This window comes from Ischnura elegans, chromosome X, assembly GCF_921293095.1.
Source record: "Ischnura elegans chromosome X, ioIscEleg1.1, whole genome shotgun sequence".
Classification (NCBI taxonomy): Eukaryota; Metazoa; Arthropoda; class Insecta; order Odonata; family Coenagrionidae; genus Ischnura; species Ischnura elegans.
Genome location: NC_060259.1, coordinates 85,439,406 through 85,447,782, shown reverse-complemented (window position 1 = coordinate 85,447,782; position 8,377 = coordinate 85,439,406). Strand labels below are relative to the sequence as shown.

Genomic DNA, 8,377 nt, shown 5'->3' with positions numbered 1-8,377 from the left:
TGTATATAAAGTTGGAACGGAAGACGGTTGGCGTAAAAAAAAGTGTTTCGTTCAAAATAATAGTTGCTATGATCACGATTACTTAACAAAGATGAATAAATAGTGTTTTTGAATTATTCTCTACATCAGAGAGTTGCTTCAAAAATCATACAAAAATGCATAAAAGATCAGCATAAGAATAGTTCAGGTACTCACCTCTTAACCCCAAGAGAGCTCGCCGCGAAGTGCAGTCCAGGAATTGAGGGAGGGGTACTTCTGACACTGAGTCAGCCGTATGACGTATGCCTGTGACGTCACGATAATTTATATACCATTTCATTTTAAGGCAACGAAATATGTACGAAACGCTAAAGATCGTTGATATTGGGTTGTTTGAAATTTTATCTAGTAATATGCATTAATAAATACGTTGATATACTATGTACTATAAATAAAAACTATTTCCCGCGGAGAACCAATGCTTCGCTTAACCAATAGGATTTGTTCTCAAGCTGGCGATGTTACACAAAAATAGCGCGAAAAATCTTTAAGAGCCAACAGTCATGAAACACGTGATCAATGTTCCAGAATTTTCTAGTCGTCTCCGAAGGTCAGAAGGTAAGTTTGCAGAACGCATCATCGATTCACGAAAAACAATACTTTATAATACTAACGGTCTGCATTCAACTGTCGTCTCCAATCAAGCACCTCCCCTTCCCCCCTGCTCACGAATAAAACACAACACACCCCAGTCCTTCACTAACCGTCGTTTTGATAGAATCACATTTTTGCAAGTTTTAAATTTATAAATTTAGTATTTTGGACTTTTTCAGCCGTTTCTTCGTTCGTTGAAGTCACCGTCTCATTCAGAGGAAATGATAATGGAGAGCAGTATCTATGAGCTATCTACTGAACTACAAAGAAGAAAAAACAACGGTATTGACTGAGGTAAGTGAGAACATGAATTTTTAATGTCTAAGTGAACAAAGGTTGTAATTTTGCACTCAGGCATAAGCAAGTCACATAAGAAGCTAATCACGTAAAATAATTGCAAACGAGAGTGAATAGCGAAGATAGGCAGTGAATAGATGTTTGGACTTCATGAGCGATAATGACATTACCATTATGCGATTAGTACAATTGTGTTTGCATTAGTGCACAGAAATTCTCCCCTTTACTATTCACTTCATTGTCATACATATATCATATTTACTGACGATTGAAAACCTTAAAATTTAAGGAAAGCGACATTGAGCATTATTAATTTCAATTCAAGGGTCGTATTCGTAGCTTACGGAAAATACTGGCAAGTTCTCCAACAAACACTGTAGCCTAATTAACCATCGCCAAGATATAATTCACCCGCAAAACCAGCGACTTCAACGAAAAATATATTAACGAACTGCTAGGATTGATTTTCTTTTCGTGAAGACAACCACAATTTTTTGTTTTCATCGTCGAATCTTACTCGAGATAAGCAATATCGTTATAATTTAGTCATATGAATTAATAACTTTGCATTAAATAAATTCATAATGGTTTATTAAATTTATTTCATTATTCATTCAATTAACGAAGATGGCATCTTCAGTAGGTTTAAACATGTCAAAAATTATAACAAGGTGCAATTAACCTTTCTTCCGAATGTAACCATTGTCAGTAACAATTCACTGTGCACTTTATGAGCCAATAAGCGGTATGCCTATGAGACGGTCTGAGATCACAGTAATTAAGTGTAATAGTGTGCGTTAGTTGCGTGCCGCAAGAAAAAGCAGTCTAGAAATAATTCAATTAATTTCAGCTTAAGCACTCGCCAAGTTCATACCTTGGTCGCCTCTACTTGAGTGATTGTCAATTGCGAACTACTAACTGAACTATTTCATGGATTTAAATGAACGCGTTTCTGCAACAGAATGTTTCATCATGTCTAACTGTGAATATTTATGGATGTGTAATTCAGACTTGGCCAGTGAGGATTCCTTATCAAAAGTTGAAGGAACACCATTCGTTCTCCTCGCAACCCTTAATCATGATTAAATCTTACTAAATCTTTGGTCAATATACTTGATTGTTCATACATAAATCACGATGATAGGGAGAAATACACCAGGAAAGGGCTCGGGTTTTACTCCAGCTACCAAACAGATTATATTATTCCGTGGACTACGTGACGAAGAAAAAGTATGGGGATGGGTTTATCTTAAATTTAAAAAATTAAGCTATTGCTAAGCTAAGCAATTGCTAAATATACAGAAATCTAATATAAACATAATTAAGAAGATGTATTCGGTCTAGAGGTAGTGGTACGTCCTTTAAAGTCATGTCATTCAGGAGAGACATAGATAAACGACTCGAAAATTATCCAGCCAGGATTTCACCAGTGTGGATGACACATGAGAAATACATGGTCAAATGGAGTCCCGTCCGCCGCGGTCACTGCTTCACGTAGGATAGCACATTCATGTATCCACAGAGAAGTGGGAAGTTGGAAATAAGTTAATCTACTTCCCCCAACCAAATACGTTTCTCGCTCTAACCCAACACCCCACATTGGCGAGTCTGTTGTTCTTCAGTATCTAACTCTTTACTTTTAAATTTTACTAAATACATACTTCCTTGACAATTATATCCTCATGTTGTTGGCACTTTGATTAAATATTTAAACTAATGACACATGACTGCTGAACCTTAAAAATTTATGTATTAGAACAATGGTAAGTTCACTATGTTTCGCATCGCAAATCAAAAAGTCGAGCCAGGGGAAATTAGATTCCGGGTTACACGACATTAAAATTATTCAGCACTATTATTACTCCAGGACATAAATAGCATTTAATACTCAACGAGCTAATCTCGCTATATTGCAAAAAAAAACACTAAATTCATCATTCTAACTATATAGTGGATTTTCAAAAAGACGCCGCAATTTTCGTCAAAGAATTATCCTTTCGATCAGAAAAAGTTGCTGCTAAAACAAGTTTGTTATACATGATTATCTGAAAAGAATTTTCAAGCTTCATATTGAATCAAACTGAAAGAGGAGAAGAATCCCTACCATGCATTTGCTTCCATGGCCATCGGCGGTAGAGCTCAGCTTTGCAGCAACAACTCTTCAAAAGATTTATATTCATCAACACTTCACATTGATCACACAAATGACAAAAAAAAATTTTAGATGAACCATTGACACTTTCACTTCACTGTGTAGCTGGATGAACACTCCCTCATGCCGTTATGTAACACAGCAGGAAGCTTCACATTATTTCCTTGAGACATGCATACTGCTGGCAGTATGACCGATGACAACACTCCAAGGGTTGACCCGATGCCTTCGTTGGGGTGGTTGAAAGCTTGATTTTAGCCTTGCACCTTCATTCAATCGATTAATTGAATTCTTCACACCACCTTTTGTAAACTGTAAATAATAAGAAAATGCTCTTAAGCTATAGCACAAAAATAGTATTGATGACACCATACTTCTATCCATATAACATATCAGAGAAATGACCGGTCTTGCTAATCGTAAAATGGGTTTTGTTAAAAGGATATTAGGAAAGTGTGACGACAAAGTGAGAGAAATTAGCTACTTTTCCCTTGTTCGACCACATTTGGAATATACTGCCAGTGTTTGGGACCCTCATGAAAAAGGTTTAATAACAGAGTTAGAACGCGTGCAAAGAAGAGCTGCCAGGTATGTGAAAGGTCGTTACGATAGTCTTGTTAGTGTAACTGACCTCTTAGATAAACTCCGATGGGAATCTCCGTCGGACCGTAGATTAATAAAATTGAATAAACGTTGTAGATAAATTCAAGAGCAGTGTCTTTTCTAAGGAAGTTAACCATATCTTACGGACGCCAAAATACTACGGAAGATCAGATCATATAAGTAAAATAAAAGAGATAGATTGTAGAACAGGCAGATTCAGAATGCCATTTTTTCCACGATCGATAAGAGATTATAACGACAGCGATGGAACTCATAGATAGATTGCATGACTTGTAGTGTAGCCAACTAACCTATGTAAAACTTATTGCATGTTTCTTAATTTTATTATTATGTCTAACAGCATATTATAGTATAATTTGTTAGTATACGTGACGTTTTTTGGACCGTGTGGTGTGCATGTGGGAATCCTATGCATGCAGCATGCTGATGATTGATCACCCCCTGCCAAACACCCTAGAAGTGGCTCGCAGGGTATTATGTAGATGACTAGAAGGGATTGTCACAGCGGAAATGCCTGCTATGTCCACTAATTTGAGCCATTAGGCAATTAGGTCTTGTTTCATGATTCTGTATCTAGTACAAGTTCACGTGCACTTCTAAAAAGTTGTAACTGAACCAAGCATATGCGAATATGTGAACCAAATTCATGCATCCATATATTAACACGTACGTGGTAATACATTTCGTCACGAGACATTGCTTATGGAACCAGATTTTTAAATCGGTTACGAAAGATAGAAGTCTAAACATAGAATACGGGTACAAGAACTTCATCAATTTTGACCAAATCCTACTGCGAAAGAAAACTGCATTCTTGCACTAAAATTAAGATGAAATAAGTAGAAATAGCACGGAGGAATTAGTTATGTACGAGAATAATACTCACCAGTACTCTTCAGCGACAAACGTCCACATCTCAGCACTAACCAAACCGCTGTGAGACTCAAACTTTACTGGGAAGGAATGAGGACTGAGGGGACAAAACTTAAGGGACGCATTGCTCCTTACTTACAGCCATGAGAGGGCGGGGAATCACTAAGTATGTGAGGGCAGGTTGTCATGCACAAATAGCCCGAGGTAGAGTCAAAATTGTTGGCCTGATTTTGAACTCGACTGCATGACGAAGGCGGTCGGGATGCGCGTCGTTAGGAGGAGCCAGTGGTCAGGGCGAGGAAGAGTCCTCAGGATTGTGGGTGGAATTTAAGGGGGGGGGGAAATCCGCGATAGTGCAAGGGACTCGGGGCGCCACCCTACACACAAAAAGGCCCGACATTCATTTCACGACGTCGCACACGCTCGTAGTTTACGTAGGTAACTAATAAAGGTTTTACTTCACGGCAAATAGTTGCAGAGTGATCCGTTATGTTAATTTTACTGCGTCAAGGTACTTTTACAAATTTACACATTTCGTTTAAAGTGTTAATGAATCCACTTGCCAATCATAAACACTAAGGCGGAATTCATAATCATTATTCAAAGAAGGCATATTGGATAATTTTTTCCTCATTAAATCCTTATTCAATTATTGCACATAGATTTAAAGGTGCAATTCAAAGAAAATGAGCCATGTGCTTAACTTACATCCGAATTAATGATACACCCCCAAAAGAAACTTGAAATCCACAATCAAACCAACTATTTTATCCCAATGCATCGTTGATTTTTTTCTAATTTTGAGGGATCGCCTGAATTTCCTTGGTTTGCTTGGTGACTTTTGTGGCATCCGTTTTTTTCTTTGTTTCTGGTTGTCATATTGAATCCGTCTAATATATAGTCACAGTCAATTAAAAAATGCATTAAATAAAATATTTTATTAGATTTCTAGATTTAAAATTATCTGCATATAACAAAGTATGTCAATACTTGAGCCATTGAAATATGATTTGATATGTCTTTCTGAAAACTTATGAAATATGGACAACCAAAATATTGCTTGCTCACTCTGTTTCCATGCCCCCAATGTGGGATTTTGCTGTTAAATTTAGCCACTTTTGGCAAGATACTAATTTTCTTTCAACTCTTAATTTCGGAGTATGAAAAAATAATTTTTGGTATACCTGTACCGTCATTCCTTTATACGAACACTTCAATGATAAGTTTCATTACACCAATCGTGTCGTTCAAATCTAGTTTTTGTGATAGATTTTCTGAGCTTTCCCGATCTCTGATCGAAAGTTGTATGGAGGACATTTTCAAGCGCAACATTCGGTCCGTCGGATGGGACGTTAAGCCGTGGTCCCCTTGGCGCCTTTCGTTAAGAGAAGGGTAATGCAGAGGGCACCACGCCGGCGATTGGAAATGCCAAGGAGACAGCAAAGAGAAGGCCTGATTCCACCCCATAGAAGGCTGATTTCCTACGCCTCCTCTGTCGCATTTCATTCGATTTTCAATACTGATCACGGCGCGGTTATGAGTGCAATGCAATCCACTTTTTTAACCTATATTTTGCAGTAATCTGTTTTCAATTGCGAGGAATAGCATTGAAATTTTTCGAGTTTCAGTCAATGGCATCATCAAGTATATAAATTTCCGTTAATATCCCTAATAATTCCTTATGTCTCCATATAACTCGGATCAGTTTGTCCGTCAGCGCCGTGACTATTATAAACCAATTTAAATGCGCTGTGGGTGACAACATATTTATTCCTCTTTTGTAATATTCGTGAAAATTGCCATTCAAAAGAACCAGAATGTCTGACGGACGCAGCGCCACTCATCTTCCTTTTGTGTTTCCCAGGTCCTCCATCCGACTCCGTGGCCACCAAAGCGGACCTGCTACGGATTCCGAGTTTACCAGCCGAGAGGACATCGGTGGCCAAAGACTTGAAGAGCGCGGCTCGCGACGGTCTGGGGGACAGCGCTAAGTCGGTCTCGTGCTCGTGGAATCAGCAGGTGATCGGAGGGCTGACGGATGAGGAAAAAACATTCTAACAAAGTTTAATTTCAAATTGTCTTCTCTGACGCCCGTACTTTCTAAGCTGTTCTCGATAAGTAACCTTTAAATTTAGAGAAACTTCCTTTCACATGTTTGAAGTAATATTTCATTTTTCCTTCTTCAACGTAAATCAAATTTTAGAATCTCAAGCAAGGTGTCGAAACAAAATGAATTTAACATTCACATTATCATCGAAGTTAAATTTATTTCGCATATTTCGAAGATTTTTGCAGCGTTGACCAGATAATCTCTGCATTCTCTTTGGGTTTTCACCACCTACGTTTGCTTTTGGCGACAACAGTTTCGCTGACATTGTAGTCAGGGTCTTCAGGTCCAAAGTTCACCTTCGATCTGACGCGGTGAAAATCCAAAGAGAATGTAGAGATTATTTTTTCGCGTGTTTCTGAAATAAAATTTCTTCCTCACCTGGGAAAAATCAATGAAATACTTAAAATTCCAACTATCAAGAAGGCGCCCTTTAGGCACCATGCATTTATCTCCTTCTACCCTCCTTCAGAATCATTTTGTCCATCTGCACTTCTCAAATCACTTAACCTTTTCTTTGAGAGCGTCTATCGCCAAATAAATTATGAATTATTTCATGAAAATGTAACCTCTTCTCCACCAATGAAAGTAAATGTATGTTGTAAATTATCTCAGTGACCTGAGTCTTATAGGCTTGTCTATATTAAAAGGAGGAATTTTTGAAGCGTAAAAATGTCATCTTGTAGCATACTAATTCCAATTAATTAAATTACATCACCTCACAAAACAGCATCATCATGACATGGGCTACGACAGCAATGGCGAGGAGACTCGGAGACAGCGTCGCATGGCAACTCAGCGGGCACTTCGCATCCACCAATAACCGTCCCTGATGAGTACACGGCGGTTTGTTTGTGGTTTTCGCTGACGTCTCGGACGAATGTCAGATCACAAGCCTTCACGGAAGAGGAGTATTAATGATATCGATTCATTGAAAAGGCTTGAGGAGGAACATATCCTATAATGAGGACCTTGCTGTGTGTATTATAATTTTCTGAATGAGAGACGGTGTTCATTGCTCAATTTTGGGGAATATCCATTTCCTTACTTAACACAAAATTGATATATTGTTTGCTTTTACACATAATAAAGTAATAATTCATGTTTATGTTATAATTTACAACAGATGCATTTTGAAACCAGCCACCAGATGCACTTCCTTGATTCAAGCAGATTAAATGTAATAATGTAATGAAGTTAATGCAATAAAAAGAAAGCTAACATGTCAGCCCCCATGAGCAGCAAGAGTGGAGAGGGAAAGGTAAGATAACATCATCACGGTAGTATCCATGGTAATTGTTTTATTACTTGTAACACCGTCCGACGAAAGCAGTGCTGTGCTCCAAGTGCCTTCATCTAAGTACTCTAGCAGGCACCGGGAAATATATGAAAAAATCTCCGCCTTCACCGGTATTTGAATGCGGACCCCTAGGATGAGAAGCCAACACCTTAACGTGCGTTAACTTATGAATAGAAATAAATTATATGCATTCTCTGTGCCACTGTTTAAATTTATTACTCAATGGATGTCGTATAATTGTTTAAGTACTCAGCTATTAATCTAGGTTTCTAATTACGAAATTTGATCAAATTCGAGGCTATGCCTATTGTTTAAAAAAGTGACTTATGAAAAATGGTTTTAGTCAAAACATGTAATAATTTATTGCCAACAACCGTGCCATTTTTCAACT

At 37.9% G+C, this 8,377-nt stretch overlaps 1 long non-coding RNA gene across 1 annotated transcript; it reads left to right on the top strand.

Annotated features, from left to right (window-relative positions):
- The first annotated feature begins 674 nt into the window (after positions 1–674).
- LOC124170712 lies at positions 675–7,728 on the top strand. Its single transcript, XR_006867564.1, has 3 exons — positions 675–927; positions 6,444–6,598; positions 7,417–7,728. It is a non-coding gene; the product is annotated as an uncharacterized LOC124170712 (long non-coding RNA).
- Positions 7,729–8,377: the final 649 nt, after the last annotated feature.